This window comes from Mesoplodon mirus, assembly GCF_964341445.2.
Source record: "Mesoplodon mirus genome assembly, chromosome: 15".
Lineage (NCBI taxonomy): Eukaryota > Metazoa > Chordata > Mammalia > Artiodactyla > Ziphiidae > Mesoplodon > Mesoplodon mirus.
In genome coordinates, this window is record NC_138991.1 from 77,298,980 (window position 1) to 77,317,090 (window position 18,111).

The following is an 18,111-nucleotide window of genomic DNA, read 5'->3' on the forward strand; positions in this document are numbered from 1 at the left end:
GAGCAGTAGAAAGAGGTGGGGGTGGGGGAGAGACAGAGACAGAGGGAGAGAGAGAGAGAGAGAATGAGAAAGAACACATACGTACTAATAAATATGAGTGAGCTTGAAAAAGACCTTGTATTTATACATATTTGACCATTTTTTCAAATAGAAAAATGAAAATTTTCACTGCTTGAGAGTGAAAGGAAGGTAGGTATTAGAAAGAATAAAAAATATCACGAGTGCCAGAATGTTTACTTTTACATTCTCCTGTTTGAATTTTGAAGTGGATTTCCAGACTTTGTTTCTTGGTTGTGTATGTAGGAAAGCTATATGCTAAGACACAAAAATAAGAGGAACTGGTCTCAGTACTCAATGGCTATGTATCATTTATTTATTCATCAACTATTTGTTGGATATCTACCATGCCAGGCACTGTGCTTGGCATCAGGAATACAGAGATAAACAAGATTTAGTATTTACAGCTTTGAAATCTGGTTAAGTTTCAGAGAAACAAATATAATTCATCAGCATTAATAAAACTAGCATATACTATGTTCCAAATACTCTGCCAAGCACCTTACATTCATTTATAAAGAAGACGGAGGGCTTCCCTGGTGGCGCAGTGGTTGAGAGTCCGCCTGCCGATGCAGGGGACACGGGTTCGTGCCCCGGTCTGGGAAGATCCCACATGCCGCGGAGCGGCTGGGTCCGTGCGCCATGGCCGCTGAGCCTGCGCATCCGGAGCCTGTGCTCCGCAACGGGAGATGCCACAGCAGTGAGAAGCCCGCGTACCACAAAAAAAAAAAAAAAAAAAAAAAAAAGAAGACGGGATCTTACCTGCCTCATAGGTAAATAAGCAGGAGTCTCAGGAAGTTATTTAAACTTGCCCATCATTCCCTCTGCTGAGGTTAGGCTCCTAATCATCACACTATTTGTGTATTTTTATTTATTTTATTTTTTATTTTTTATTTTATTTTTTTTGTGGTACATGGGCCTCTCACTGTTGTGGCCTCTCCCGTTGCAGAGCACAGGCTCCAGACGCGCAGGCTCAGCGACCATGGCTCACGGCCCCAGCCGCTCCACGGCATGTGGGATCCTCCTGGACCAGAGCACGAACCCACGTCCCCTGCATCAGCAGGCGGACTCTCAACCACTGTGCCACCAGGGAAGCCCAATTTGTGTATTTTTAAAGAGCTATGTTTGAGCTGTTTTTATTTTTGCAAAGGACGTGAAAATCTCTGCCTAGACTTGGAGGGAAGAAAGAGAATTTGTCGAGGTTCTCCAGCATTGGTCGTACGTGTTTTAGATGAGTCTTAAAGGATGGGTGGATGGGGGGCAAGGAGAAGAACACAGATGGAAGAGCAGCAACACGAGCAAAAAGCAGATAGCTCAGGATGGCCCACTGAGGAAACTGGGAAGAGAGGCAAGAGATAAGGCTGGGAAAGTCACTGTGACCCCAGTGAGCCTGACATGTCTTATTGAGGTGTTTGACAAGACATCAAAATTATTGGGGAAGGTGGTATCTTAGGACAAGTTTCACAGAAGCAGTCCCCGAGACAAGGATTCAAGTGCAAATGATTTATTAAGGAAACATCCCCAGGAGAAACTGAGTAGATGAAGAAGGACAGAGAAGGGAAAGAGGCCAATCAAGAGCTCATTTTCAGGTAAAATCCCAGTATCCACCTAATTGCAGGGGGTGCTCGGGAGCATAACTACATCTCAGAGTAAGTTATGCATAAAGGTGAACAATCTAGGATTCCTAATCCTCCACCAGTGGGTCATTGGCTACAAGCTGCCCCAGAGATATGAACTTCTAGAAACTTCTAGTTATCTGTGAATATGGGTGAAGCAACTCCAACAGCCCAATATGGGCCTCTGAGAAACTCAGTCTGCAAGGCAAGCAGAAGCTTGGGGATGGGGGTACAAAACATGAGCAGAGCAAAACAGTGTTTGCTACAGGTGGTAATGTCATAATTGTCATTAGAATGAAATTTATTAGAATTAAAATTGTCATTCGAATGACATTAGAATGACCCTGACTCAAAGACACTGAAACTATTGAATTGAAAAACATCAAAATCTCCAGACAAAAAATAACCTATTAAGCAGTGATAGCAACAAAGGCAGAAATGAAAGGCCCATAGAATTATAAGAGATCAGAACAGAAATCCATAAGAAGCTTAAACATTCCTCAACCTGATGATGATTTGAAGATGAAGAAACCATAACCAAGGAAATCACCATGCCTGTATAATTAGTGGCAGATCCAAACCAGAGTAATTTTCTCCTGCTTCCAAATAGACTCCACTTTCTAGTCCACATCTGCAGTTTTGGAGAGGCATGGTATTCAAACCCTAATTTGGAATAATAAGGCAAAAGATTTCTTAATCTCTGATATTTAAAATTTTCTAACCTCCCTTGGAGTTGGGTGTGGAATGTGACTGAGTCCTGGGATGTGGGTAGGGGTGATGTGCCTAAAGCATCACTTCCATGCCTGCTTCCTTAAAAACAAAAACAAAAACACCCAGGTAGCCATCTGTGTTCTCCTTTTGTATCTGCTGGTCAGGTAGGGAGGACTCAAAGGGAATAGAGAAAGGTAGAGGAACAAAATGGAAGGATCCTGGATCACTGGATGACTGTATGGAGAAATTCCTCCTTCCCAGCTCAACCACCAATAATTCCCCATTGGACTTGAGTAAGAAATAAACATTTATTTTAGTCACTGGCTGAAACCTAAGGATTATTTGCTATAGCAGTGAGCCTATCCCAACAAATATGTAAAACCATTGATCAAACTTTATCAAGCGGTTTTGAGCCACTGTAATAAGGCACCAGGCTGATAGTAGGCAATCCAAAGTTATTTACAATATGGCCCTGCTCTAAAGTACTCTTTTGTATCATAGCAGGAGAGAGATGACTTGAACAAATGAGGACAAGTCAAGACAATAGAGACTGTAGGAATTAGGAGCAGTAATAGAATACTTCTGGTCACATTGATCATGAAAATCTACATGGAAGAGATGGCAGGGCTCTAAGACCTTGAAGGGTGGATCAGGATTTTGATAAGATGATGGAGTGAGGGTGCTCCACAGAATGAGGAATGACCTGAGATAAGACAGAGTCCTCTTGAGATAAAATCTGGGAGGGTGGCAAGCTATTGGCACCAAAGTTTTGAAGACTTTGAATTTTAAACTAAGCATTTGAATTACTTAGCTGTTGCTGTGTAACAAACAAATCTAAAATGTAGAGGCTTAAAACAACGGTTTATTGTTTTTTTACAGGCCAATAGGTTGCCCAGGAGAGTTTTGCTGCTATGGATCTGGCTTGGCATATCTTGGTTGGGTTCTCTCGTACATCTTCATTCAGCTGATGGATCAGTTGGATGACCTCAGCTGGGGCAAATGGTCTCTGACCTGTTTCTTAAAATTTCCAGTACGGTAGCCTGGGATTATTTTCATATCAGTAGCAAGGGACATAAGAGAGAATGCTAAAATCTCAAGTACTTTGTAAATGCTCTGCTTATATCAAATTAGCTATTGTCATTGAATAATGCAACTCATATCATCAAGCCCAGAGTCTGCATGGGAGGGCACTACCAAAGTGGATAGCAGGAAGTGTGAGAAACTGGAACTATTAATGTCAGCAATATCCATAACTGGTATGTTCACTCAAAGGTGTGAATACATGACTTTGCATCTACAACTGCCTAGATTCAAATCCAATCTCTGAAATTTCCTGGCTGTGTGATCTTGGTTAAATGACATTTAACCTTTCTGTGCCTCAGTGTCCTCATACAAAAAAGTTGAGATAAAAATATTTTTTCCATCACAGGGTTGTATGAGGTTTCAGTAAGTTAATTTATGTAAAGTGTTTAGAGCAGTGCTTGGTACATGTTAAGCTACCTCCATATAAGTGTTAGTTGCTGTTGTCAGGTCAATTTTAGAAATGCAGTGCAGTGAGTATGTTTCTATATGTGAACCTGAGGAGATAGGGATGGGATGATGACGTGTCCTAGAAAAAGACTTCCCTGAATACTCCATTTTCCCTTATATTGTTTTTGATAACAATTACAAATTATTTATTAACCGATGGCATCTCTGTAGACTGTCAGAGCAAAGATGTCCCTGGAGAAAATTAAATAGGCAAGAAGGACTTTATTCAAGGCAATTGCAATAGGAGAGAGGCCAGAACTGAGTCTGAGCTCAGCTCTGATGAAACAAAAGAGAGTAGGATTTTTTTTTTTTTTTGCTGTACGCGGGCCTCTCACTTGTTGTGGCCTCTCCCGTTGCGGAGCACAGGCTCCGGACGCACAGGCTCAGCAGCCATGGCTCACGGGCCCAGCCGCTCCGCGGCATATGGGATCCTCCCAGACCGGGGCACGAACCCGTATCCCCTGCATCGGCAGGCGGACTCTCAACCACTGCGCCACCAGGGAGGCCCGAGAGTAGGATTTTTAAGAGCTGAGGTGAGGGGAAGCTCGTAGCCCTCTTTGGTTACTAATTGGGCTTTATCTGAAAGAAAAGTAAACTTTCTCATGTCCTCATGATAGGAGGTCATTTTACAACTCGGAAGTCAGGCTTCTACTCTTCCCACAGAGACTGAGTGATGGGGTGTGCTCTTCCTAGGTGATTACATTTGAAAGAGATGTTCCCCCCTCCTAGTCTGCTGCTGAGAATGTAAATTGGTGCAGCTACTATGGAAAACAGTATGGAGGGTCCTCAAAAAACTAAAAATAGAGTTACCATATGATCCAGAAATTCCACTCCTGGGCGTATATCTGGAGAAAATTATAATTCGAAAAGATACATGCACCCCAGTGTTCATAGCAGCACTATTTACAATAGCCAAGACATGGAAGCAACCTAAATGTCCATCAACAGATGAATGGATAAAGAAGATGTGATATATATATATATATATAATGAATATTGCTCAGCTGTAAAAAAACAATGAAATAATACCATTTGCATCAACATGGATAGACCTAGAGATTATCATACCAAGTGAAGTATAAGTCATTTGGAGAAAGACAAATATTATATGATATTGCTTATATGTAAAAACTAACAAAATATGATACAAATGAAGTTATAAATATCTACAAAACAGAGACAAACTCACAGACATAGAAAACAAACCTATGGTTACCAAAGAGGAAAGGGGAGAAGGATAAATTGGAGTTTGGGATCAACAGATACAAACTTCTATTTATATAATAGATAAACAATAAGGTCCTATTGTATAGCATGGGAAACTATATTCAATATCTTGTAATAAAGTATAATGGAAAAGGATCTGTAAGACAATATACATATATATATGATTCATTTTGCTGTACACCAGAAACTAACACAACATTACAAATTGACTATACTTCAATACAAAAAAAAAAAGAGAGAGAGAGAGGTGGTTCCCTGATCCTTGAGAAAGACATTTCTGGGTTGGAAAACTGGCAAGGAGCTATTTAAGAAAAGATTTACATATCAAAGGGCAGAGAAAGGATTTACAATTACAAGTTCCTAAAGTCAATGCTCTAAGAAAAAGGAGGTCAGCGGACTGGAGTCTGGAAGAAGCCTGTCTAGGGTTTAGTCAAGCTGAGGAGACCTTAACACCATTTTGGACAAGACAGTCCTTTAGAGTTTCTGTGTGCTTTGCTGCTTCAGCCTTAAACATAGGAATTAAAACCCAGGTGCAGTTGTTGGCTAGTCAGCAACTTTATTTAACAATCTTTCTAGTGGATTTTTAAGCCTGTGTGTTACTACTTTAAACACCAAACAGGGCCCTAGTGACTATTCAAAATGCCTACTTTCTGGCCACAAGTTTCATAAGCAAGAAGTTTTATGTGAATTAAGAGAAGGGCATTTAAATTTTGTAGAGCGAATAGCATTAATCAAAACAGTGAGCCACAGGGAAGAAGGTATACATTTAAAATTTCTGTAACATATTTTTATGTTTACTTTGTAATGCATCTATACATTTCTTTCTCAGAGTAACATGTCTCTTGGAGCATATTTTTATTTGGATCTGGTGGTGCAGATGGTGGAGGGAAGTGTGATTCCCTTGGGATGCTGAGAAAATGAGAGGGTTGGGACTGGAATATAAAATGAGGAAGAAAATCCCATTTAGGAGGCAGAGGAAAAAAGAGGAGCAAAAATAATATAGGCATACCCTGCTTTATTGATCTTTGCTTTATTACGTTTCACAGATACTGTGTTCTTTAGAAAATGAAGTTTTGTGGCAACAAGTCAAGCAGCTCTATTGATGCCATTTTCCCAACTGCATTTGCTCACTTTATGTCTGTGTCACATTTTGGTTATTCTTACAGTATTTCAATTTATTATTATTATTATATTTGCTATGATGATCTATAATCAGTGATCTTTGATGTTACTACTATGACTTGCTGAAGTCTCAGAGGATGGTTAGCCTTTTCTAGCAATAATTTAAAAAAAATTAAGTTATGTACATTGCTTTTTTAGACATAATGCTATTGCACATTTAATACACTACAGTATAAACATAACTTTTACATGCACTGGGAAACGGAAAAATGTGTATGACTTGTTTTATTGTGATATTTGCTTTATTGCAGTGGTCTAGAACTGAACCCACAATATCTCCAAGGTATTGATGATGAGGTCTGAGCAGTGAAAGAGAAATAACCCTTAAAGAGTAGAGAGTACATCATATTTTATATATATTTGTCTCCATTCAAGTCTTCACTCCCCTCGCTCCCACCTGTACCACTTCTTTTGGAAAACTCAGTATCATCCCCTCATTTGGATAATTTTTCTTCCCCTGGATTCCCATTAAGTAGTTCCTGTAAATGTGGGCAATTATAAGACCTGAATCCCCTGAGAGGATTGGGTGTACTACCCAAGGAAAAGCTAAACAGAGTGGTGGTTAAATGGTAAGGAGAAAGACAGATGGGGCTTGGTAGGTTAACCAACTGTCTCATTACTAAGGGACTTCTCAGGAAGTAGGATTTTCAGTGCTAAAACCAGGGTAGTCCCAGAAAAATCAGGATAGTCAGTCACTTTCAAAATTCAGATGAGGTTTTTTATAATTGAACCAAAAGTATCCTGACTAATAAGGTAGGAAACTATTGTGATCAGCTTGCAAATGAAAATCACCTAATGAGGAACTTCCCTAGTGATCCTGTGGGTAAGACTCCACACTCCCAATGTAGGGGGCCTGGGTTCGATCCCTGGTTGGAAAACTAGATCCCACATGCATGCTGCAACTAAGACCTGGTGCAGCCTAAATAAATAAATATTTTAAAGAAAGAAAGAAAGAAAGAAAGAAAAGAAAATCACCTAATGAGAAATTTGGTAGAGATTTTTGCCTTAACATCTTACCCTCAAACCAATTAGTTAAGACCAGGATATGATTTGGGATGCTAAATGAAGAATTATAATTGTACAAAGTACAAACGGAATGTATCCAATAGTCTCTATTAAAAGAGAAAAAAAACTTCATGGGGATTCCCCTATTTAGAAACGGCCGAATCACACACTAATTATGCCAGGTCCTCATTTCTCTATCTAAACTTTGCAGGTACAGGTAAAGAGTTATTTAGAAAGTATCACATTAAATTGTAAAGAAACAGCTTAAAGAGGTTAATTGCATATACATTAATTGCTAATATGTTGTGTAGCACCCCATTCTGTATTCAGATAGTTACACTTCTCTAAAGCATAAATCTTGCTTTGGGTTCTTTAAAATGCAGAGCCTGAGACAAAGATATCAGTGCAAGTAGTTTCTTTGGAGGTGAGTGCAGTAGGAAGCACAAAAGTAAGGTAGTTGGGGAATTGAGATGGGGGAGGGAGAAAGCCAATAAGGGTATGTTAATGAGCTAGTTACTGCTCTAGGAGAAGGGCTCAATTCTGATGAGATTCTGAGGAATTCTGTGGAAATTGCCCCTGACTTGTCCCACAGGAGGATGGGGACGCTGGAATAATTATCCAATGACTCCTTCCAACCTCTGGTGGAGAACTGCTCCCAGGAGTATTAACGCCCTGGGCTTTGGGGTTCTGCCATCCGGCAGCCTTTCACAGCTGAGATGCTGTTGTTCACTGCCTGTATCTTATCTGAAGCTGTGCAGAAACCAGGTGGGCTGAGACGATGGGATAAAATGCACTGGAAGCATTTGCTACAGCATGCTCACATTTCTGCTCTTAAGTGTTCTCTCCACCCTAAAGAAATCCAACATAAACTGAAGGAGACCCTTAAAGATGGTGTAGGGACAAGAGGCTTATTAATGTTGACTACTAGACGCTAAGAAAGGTAAGAGTAATTTAAAAAACACATCTGGATTCTTGGTGGAGCTGGATTAGACATCTGGATTCCTGCCGTCCATTGCAGGGCACACCTGTCTGCACTGAATGGCTATTTTCCTTTCCTCTTCTGCCTTAAAATTTTTTTCAGCTTTATTGTGGTAAATTTACATACAAAGTTGTAAGATATTTAAAGTATACATCATGGTGCTTTGATATATGTACACATAGTGAAAGGATGCCCCCATCTAGTTAATTAACACATCCATCTCCTCTCTTATTTTATTTATTTATTTATTTATTTATTTATTTATTTATTTATTTATTTATGGTGAGAACATTTAAGTTCTACTCTTAGAAAATTCCAGTTTTGTTATACAGTGTTATCAGCTATAAGCACCATGTTTTACATTATCCTCAAACCTTATTCTCATCTTATAGCTAAAAGTTTGTACCCTTTTATCAACCTCTCCCAATTTCTTCCACCTCTCCTACTCCTGGGAACCACTTTTCTACTCTCTGTTTCTAGGAATTTGACTTTTTCCTGATTTATGTATTTATTTATTCATTCATTATTTTAACATCTTTATTGGAGTATAATTGCTTTACAATGGTGTGTTAGTTTCTGCTTTATAACAAAGTGAATCAGTTATACATATACATATATCCCCATATCTCTTCCCTCTTGTGTCTCCCTCCCTCCCACCCTCTCTATCCCACCCCTCTAGGTGGTCACAAAGCACCGAGCTGATCTCCCTGTGCTATGTGGCTGCTTCCCACTAGCTATCTATTTTATATTTGGTAGTGTCTATATGTCCATGCCACTCTCTCACTTTGTCTCAGCTTCTCATTTATTCCTAACAGAAGCATTTTTATCATAGAAAAATAAAGTCACATGTTATTCGGAGCTAGAAATCATGAATTTGAATAATGGACATTGTGTTTACTTACTGCAAAACTTCAGGAAAAAAGAGTACTTAAGTTCCATTTCCTTATCTGTGAAATGAGTAGAGCATTTTCTATCTCACAGGATTCTGCTGGAGATCAAATAAAATCCATTAGGTAAAGAGCTTTGTGAGTCACAGTTACCAATGCTAGCCGTCAGTGTCATTGAAAGTTCTAATGAAACATTCCCCAAGTGGGACTTTTTTGGAGGGTCTATGATGCTGTGAGTTCTGCATTCTTGTTTTCCTGTGTCCATCTGTACCTCACAAGGAGACCATGGTATGGTGGGATGGGCAATAAAGTTAAGGGGCAGCAATTGGAAAACCACACAAAATGATGGTCAGTATAACATGTTGATTGACTGTTTTATTTGATTGGAACTTAGTACATGAAAACTGTGTTAGCTAATAAATACAGAATAACCCAGGGAAGGGAAACCATGGTGTTGCACAAAGAGTTTTGAAACAGTATTTGAGACTACTGTTCTTTTGTTGTCAGTGTGCTCAGTAGAGCCCAGTGGTTTTGCTGTGGGTGTATTTGTGTGCCTTTGTGGTTGACTACACAGTGGACCACAGAGAATAAGGGAGAGCTCCTGTGGCTTTGTTGAAGGCTGTCTTCCCTGGAACCCCTGAGAGTGGCTTTGATAATCAGCTTTGACGCTATGCTTGAAAAGAAATCAGCACTCTTCTTGTTTGGCCCATCTTTTTCTTTATCCTTTCAGGTTAAAAATGCTCTATTAAGTCATTTGCAAAAAAAGTTTTTACCCCAGGGCAGACAGCTTTCAATGAAGGGGGGAAAAAAGAGCTGAGTTAAACTCACTGTTAGATCAAACTCAGACCTTCTAGGTGATAATCCCTGTAGCCAAATTTTAAAACCTTAGCTTTTGTTAAGCAGCCTGTAGGCAGCTCCATTAATAAAAGCCCCTTATCTACATTCTCTTTAAAGTTCACAGCAATGGTTCTCAAATATTAGCATATGCACAGTTAATGAAGACTGTTTTGAAAAAACGTAGATTTCTTGGTGGTGGTGGTGGTGGTGTGCACTGGAACACACACTCTGATTTACTCCTGGAGATTCTGCTGGGGTTAACTGAGAATGATTCCTTCTTTTCTCATGGCAAGGTTTACCCTAGTTGAGCCTCAACATCTTTGAAATTTCCCATCTTTGATTTGTCATTCTGTCCTTGTATTTGTATAATCCTTTCATTTACACATTGACAATGAACTTGATCATCTTGAGCTCTTGCTAAGAACTGAAAAACCAGCAATAAAAAAAAATACCATGAAAGTGATACATGCATGAACATGGATGAAACTCACAGATATTTTGTGGAGTATTTTGTGGAAAGAAGCCAGACACAAAAGAGCTCACGCTACGTGATTCCATTTATATGAAGTTCAAGAGCAGCAAAATTACTAGATGGTGACAGAAGGCAGAAGAGTGCTTACCTCTGGCTGGGTGACTACACACTGGGAAGGAGCACAGGGAGACTTATGGGGTGTTGAAAATTATATCTTGATTTGGATGAGTATGATGTGGGTTTTATGTATACATAAAAAATCATGGAACTGAAACCAGTGGGTGTCATTTTGTGGGGCTCCAAGGAGCTCCGGTCCTTTATGTCTCAGCACAGAAAGAATTCAGTGAGAGGCAAAGTGATAGATAAGAAGTGATTTATTAGAATAGGATGCTTGTGAGGCTTACAAGTGGGCAGGCAAGAGGATGCCATGCCCTGAGAATTTACTGGGCTGCAGTTTTTTTGTTTTTTTGTTTTTTTTTTTTTCGGTACGCAGGACTCTCACTGCTGTGGCCTCACCCGTTGCGGAGCACAGGCTCTGGATGCGCAGGCTCAGCGGCCATGGCTCACGGGCCTAGCCACTCTGCAGCATGAGGGATCTTCCCAGACTGGGGCACGAACCCATGTCCCCTGCATTGGCAGGCGGACTCTCAACCACTGCACCACCAGGGAAGCCCCAGTTTTGTTTTTTTTTTTTAAGGTGTGTTAGTTTCTGCTTTATAACAAAGTGAATCAGTTATACATATACATATATCCCCATATCTCTTCCCTCTTGTGTCTCCCTCCCTCCCACCCTCCCTATCCCACTCCTCCAGGTGGTCATAAAACACCGAGCTGATCTCCCTGTGCTATGTGGCTGCTTCCACTAGCTTTCTATTTTACATTTGGTAGTATCTATATGTCCATGCCACTCTCTCACTTTGTACCATCTTACCCTTCCCCCTCCCCGTAACCTCAAGTCCATTCTCTAGTAGGTCTGCATCTTTATTCCCGTCTTGCCCCTAGTTTCTTCATGACCATTTTGTTTTGTTTTGTTTTTTAGATTCCATATATATGTGTTGCATATGGTATTTGTTTTTCTCTTTCTGACTTACTTCACTCTGTAAGAGAGACTGTAGGTCCATCCACCTCATTACAAATAACTCAATTTCATTTCTTTTTATGGCTTAGTAATATTCCATTCTATATATGTGCCACACTTTCTTATCCATTCATCTGTCGATGGACACTTAGGTTGCTTCTATGTCCTGGCCAGTGTAAATAGAGCTGCAATGAACACTGTGGTACATGACTCTCTTTGAATTATGGTTTTCTCAGGGTATATGCCTAGTAGTGGGATTGCAGTGTCGTATGGTAGTTCTATTTTTAGTTTAAGGAACCTCCATACTGTTCTCCATAGTGGCTGTATCAATTTACATTCCCACCAACAGTGCAAGAGGGTTCCCTTTTCTCCACACCCTCTCCAGCATTTACTGTATGTAGATTTTTTGATGATGGCCATTCTGACCAACGTGAGATGATATCTAATTGTACTTTGATTTGCATTTCTCTAATGATTAATGATGTTGAGCATTCTTTTATGTGTTTGTTGGCAATCTGTATATCATCTTTAGAGAAATGTCTATTTAGGTCTTCTGCCCATTTTTTGATTGGGTTGTTTGTTTTCTTAATATTGAGCTGCATGAACTGTTTATATATTTCGGAGATTAATCCTTTGTCAGTTGCTTCATTTGCAAATATTTTCTCCCATTCTGAGGGTTATCTTTTCGTCTTGTTTATCATTTCCTTTGCTGTGCAAAAGCTTTGAAGTTTCATTAGGTCCCATTTGTTTATTTTTGTTTTTATTTCCATTACTCTAAGAGGTGGATCAAAAACGATTCTGCTGTGATTTATGTCAAAGAGTGTTTTTCCTGTGTTTTCCTCTAAGAGTTTTATAGTGTCGGGTCTTATATTTAGTTTTCTATTCCATTTTGAGTTTATTTTTGTGTATGGTGTTAGGGAGTGTTCTAATTTCATTCTTTTACATGTAGCTGTCCAGTTTTCCCAGCACCACTTATTGAAGAGGCTGTCTTATCTCCACTGTATATTCTTGCCTCCTTTATCAAAGACAAGGTGACCATATGTGCGTGGGTTTATCTCTGGGCTTTCTATCCTGTTCCATTGATCTATCTTTCTGTTTTTGTGCCAGTACCATACTGTCTTGATTACTGTAGCTTTGTAGTATAGTCTGAGGTTGGGGAGCCTGATTCCTCCAGCTCTGTTTTTCTTTCTCAAGATTGCTTTGGCTATTTGTGGTCTCTTGAGTTTCCATACAAATTGTGAAATTTTTTGGTGTAGTTCTGTGAAAAATGTCATTGATAGTTTGATAGGGTTTGCATTGAATCTGTAGATTGCTTTAAGTAGTATAGTCATTTTCACAATGTTGATTCTTCCAATCCAATAGCATGGTGTATCTCACCATCTATTTGTATCATCTTTAATTTCTTTCAACAGTGTCTTATAATTTTCTGCATGCAGGTCTTTTGTCTCCTTAGGTAGGTTTATTGCTAGATATTTTATTCTTTTTATTGCAATGGTAAATGGGAGTGTTTTCTTAATTTCACTTCCAAATTTTTCATCATTAGTGTATAAGAATGCAAGAGGTTTCTGTGCATTAATTTTGTATCCTGCTACTTTACCAAATTCACTGATTAGCTCTAGTAGTTTTCTGGTAGCATCTTTAGGATTCTTTATGTATAGTATCATGTCATCTGCAAACAGTGACAGCTTTACTTCTTTTCTGATTTGGATTCCTTTTATTTCTTTTTCTTCTCTGATTGCTGTGGCTAAAACTTCCAAAATTATGTTAAATAACAGTGGTGAGAGTGGGCAACCTTGTCTTTTTCCTTGATCTTGATCTTAGTGGAAATGGTTTCAGTTTTTCACCATTGAGAACGATGTTGGCTGTGGGTTTGTCATATATTGCCTTTATTATGTTGAGGTAAGTTCCCTCTATGCCTACTTTCTGCAGGGTTTTTATCATAAATGGGTGTTGAATTTTGTCAAAAGCTTTCTCTGCATCTATTGAGATGATCATATGGTTTTTCTCCTTCAATTTGTTAAATGGTATATCACGTTGATTGATTTGTGTATATTGAAGAAACCTTGCATTCCTGGGATAAACCCCACTTGCTCATGGTGTATGATGCTTTTAATGTGCTGTTGGATTCTGTTCACTAGTATTTTGTTGAGGATTTTTACATCTATCTTCATCAGTGATATTGGCCTGTAGTTTTCTTTCTTTGTGACATCTTTGTCTGGTTGAGTTATCAGGGTGATGGTGGCCTAATAGAATGAGTTTGGGGGTGTTCCTCCCTCTGCTATACTTTGGAAGAGTTTGAGAAGGATAGGTGTTAGCTCTTCTGTAAATGTTTGATAGAATTCGCCTTTTTTTTTTTTTTTTTTTTTTTTTGTGGTGCACAGGCTTCTCATCATTGTGGCCTCTCCCGTTGCAGAGCACAGGCTCCGGATGCGCAGGCTCAGTGGCCATAGCTCACGGGCCCAGGTGCTCCACGGCATGTGGTATCTTCCCAGACTGGGGCATGAACTTGCATCCCTTGCATCGGCAGGCAGACTCCCAACCACTGTGCCACCAGGGAAGCCCGATAGAATTCACCTTTGAAGCCATCTGCTCCTGGACTTTTGTTTGTTGGAAGACTTTTAATGACAGTTTCAATTTCAGTGCTTGTGATTTGTTTGCTGATATTTTCTATTTCTTCCTGGTTCAATCTCGGCAGGTTGTGCATTTCTCAGAATTGTCCAATTCTTCCAGATTGTCCATTTTATTGGCATATAGTAGCTTGTAGTAATCTCTCATGATCCTTTGTATTTCTGCAGTGTCCATTGTTACTTCTCCTTTTTCATTTCTAAATCTATTGATTTGAGTCTTCTCCCTTTTTTTCTTGATGAGTCTGGCTAATGGTTTATCCATGTTGTTTATCTTCTCAAAGAACCAGCTTTTAGTTTTATCGATCTTTGCTATCATTTTCTTCATTTCTTTTTCATTTATTTCTGATCTGATCTTTATGATTTCTTTCCTTCTGCTAAGTTTTTTTTTTTTTCTTCTTTTCTCTAATTGCTTTAGGTGTAAGGTTAGGTTGCTTATCTGAGATGTTTCTTGTTTCTTAGGTAGGATTGTATTACTATAAACTTCCCTGTTAGAACTGCTTTTGCTGCATCCCATAGGTTTTGGGTTATCGTGTTTTCATTGTCATTTGTTTCTAGGTATTTTTTGATTTCCTCTTTGATTTCTTCAGTGATCTCTTGATTATTAAGCTGTAATTGATATCTAGTCTCATAGCGTTTTGGTCAGAAAAGATACTTGATATGATTTCAATTTTCTTAAATTTATAAAGGCTTGATTTGTGACCCAAGATATGATCTATCCTGGAGAATGTTCCATGGGCACTTGAGAAGAAAGTGTGTTCTGTTGTTTTTGGATGGAATGTCCTATAAATATCAATTAAGTCCAACTTGTTAATGTATCATTTAAAGCTTGTGTTTCCTTATTTATTTTCATTTTGGATGACCTGTCCATTGGTGAAAATGGGGTGTTAAAGTCCCCTACTATGAATGTGTTACCGTTGATTTCCCCTTTTATGGCTGTTAGTATTTGCCTTATGTATTGAGGTGCTCCTATGTTGGTTGCATAAATATTTACAACTGTTATATCTTCTTCTTGGATTGATCCCTTGATCATTATGTGTTGTCCTTCTTTATCTCTTGTAATAGTCTTTGTTTTAAAGTCTATTTTGTTTGATATGAGAATTGCTACCCCAGCTTTATTTTGATTTCCATTTGCATGGAATATCTTCTTCCGTCCCCTCACTTTCAGTCTGTATGTGTCCCTAGGTCTGAAGTGGGTCTCTTGTACACAGCATATATACGGGTCTTGTTTTTGTATCCATTCAGCCAGTCTATTGGTTGTAACATTTAATCCATTTACAGTTAAGGTAATTATTGATATGTATGTTCCTATAACCATTTTATTAATTGTTTGGGGTTTGTTATTGTAGGTCTTTTCCTTGTCTTGTGTTTCCTGCCTAGAGAAGTTCCTTTAGTATTTATTGTAAAGCTGGTTTGGTGGTGCTAATTTCTCTTAGCTTTTTCTTGTCTGTAAAGGTTTTAATTTCTCTGTCTAATCTGAATGAGATCCTTACTGGTTAGAGTAATCTTGATTGTAGGTTTTTCCCCTTCATCACTTTAAATATGTCCTGCCACTCCCTTCTTGCTTGCAGTTTCTGCTGAAAGATCAGCTGTTAACCTTATGGGGATTCCCATGTATATTTTTTGTTGTTTTTCCCTTGCTCCTTTTAATAGTTTTTTGTTTGTATTTAATTTTGATAGTTTGATTAATATGTGTCTTGGTATGTTTCTCCTTGGATTTATCCTGTATGGGACTTCTGTGCTTCCTGGACTTGATTAACTATTTCCTTTCCCATATTAAGGAAGTTTTCAACTATAATCTCTTCAAGTATTTTCTCTGTCCCTTTCTTTTTATCTTCTTCTTCTGGGACCCCTATAATTTGAATGTTGGTGCGTTTAATGTTGTCCCAAAGGTCTCTCAAAGTGTCCTCAGTTCTTTTCATTCTTTTTTCTTTATTTTGCTCTGCAGCAGTTATTTCCACTATTTTATCTTCCAGGTCACTTATCTGTTCTTCTGCCTCAGTTATTCTGCTATTGTTCCCTTCTAGAGAATTTTTAATTTCATTTATTGTGTTTTCATCACTCTTTGTTTGCTCTTTAATTCTTCTACGTCCTTCTTAAACGTTTCTAGTCTTTTCTCCATTCTATTTCCAAGATTTTGGATCATCTTTCCTATCATTATTCTGAATTCTTTTTTAGGTATCCTGCCTATTTCCTCTTCATTTGTTAGGTTTGGTGGGTTTTTATCTTGCTCCTTCATCTGCTGTGTATTTCTCTGTCTTCTCTTTTTGCTTAAATTACTGTGTTTGGGGTCTCCGTTTCACAGGCTGCAGGTTCGTAGTTTTTGTTGTTTTTGGTGTCTGCCCCCTAGTGGCTAAGGTTGGTTCAGTGGGTTTTGTAGGCTTCGTGGTGGAGAGGACAAATGCCTGTGTTCTGGTGGATGAGGCTGAATCTTGTCTTTCTGGTGGGCAGGTCCACATCTGATGGTGTGTTTTGGGGTGTCTGTGTCCTTGTTTTGATTTTAGGCAGCCTCTCTGCTAATAAGTGGGGTTGTGTTCCTGTCTTGCTAGTTTTTTGGCATAGGGTGTCCAGCACTGTAGCTTGCTGCTCACTGAGTGTATCTGGGTCTTGGCATTGAGATCCAGATCTCTGGGAGATTTTCACCGTTTGATATTACATGGAGCTGGGACGTATCCTGTGGCCAATATCCTGAACTTGGCTCTCCCACCTCAGAGGCACAGCCTTGTCCCTGGCTGGAGCACCAAGAGCCTGTCATCCACACTGCTCAGAATAAAAGGGAGGAAAAAAAAGAAGAAAGAAAGAAAGAAGAAGATAAAATAAAATAAAATAAATTCAAAAGTTATTAAAATAAAAATGTATTAAAATTTTTTTAAGTAATAAATAAAAAAGAAAGAAAGATAGAGCAACCAAACCAAAAAAGAAATCCACCAATGATAACAAGAGCTAAAAACTATACTAAAAAAAGGGGGGGGGGCAGACCGAACCCTAGGACAAATGGTAAAAACAAAGCTATACAGACAAAATCACACACAGAAGCATACACATACACACTCACAAAAACAGAAAAAAGAAAAAATATATATATCGTTGCTTCCAAAGTCCATGTCCTCAATTTGGGATGATTTGTTGCTATTCAGGTATTCCACAGATGCAGGGTACATCAAGTTGATTGTGGAGATTTAATCCGCTTCTCCTGAGGCTGCTGGGAGAAATTTCCCTTTCTCTTCTTTGTTCGCACAGCTCCCGGGGTTCAGCTTTGGATTTGGACCCGCCTGTGTGTGTATGTCGCCTGAGGGCGCCTGTTCTTCGGTCAGACAGGATGGGGTTAAAGTAGCAGCTGATTCAGGGGCTCTGGCTCGCTCAGGCCGGAAGGAGGGAGGGGTACAGATGCGGGGTGAGCCTGCGGCAGCAGAGGCCAATGTGACGTTGCACCAGCCTGAGGCGTGCGGTGTGTTCTCCAGGGGAAGTTGTCCCTTTATCACGGGACCCTGGCAGTGGCGGGCTGCACAGGTTCCTGGGAGGGGAGGTGTGCATAGTGACCTGTGCTCGCACACCGACTTCTTGGTGGCGGCAGCAGCAGTCTGAGCATCCCACGCCCGTCTCTGGGGTCTGTGCTGATAGCCGCGGCTCACACCCGTCTCTGGAGCTCCTTTGAGCAGCGCTCTTAATCCCCTCTCCTCGCGCACCAGGAAACAAAGAAGGAAGAAAAAGTCTCTTGCCTCTTCGGCAGTTCCAGACTTTTTCCCGGACTCCCTCCCGGCTAGCCGTGGTGCACTAACCCCTTCAGGCTCTCTTCCCGCCGCCAGCCCCAGTCCTCTCCCTGCGCTCCGACTGAAACCCGATACCCGAGCCTCAGCTCCCAGCTCCGCCCGCACGGGCGGGTGAGCAGACAAGCCTCTCGGGCTG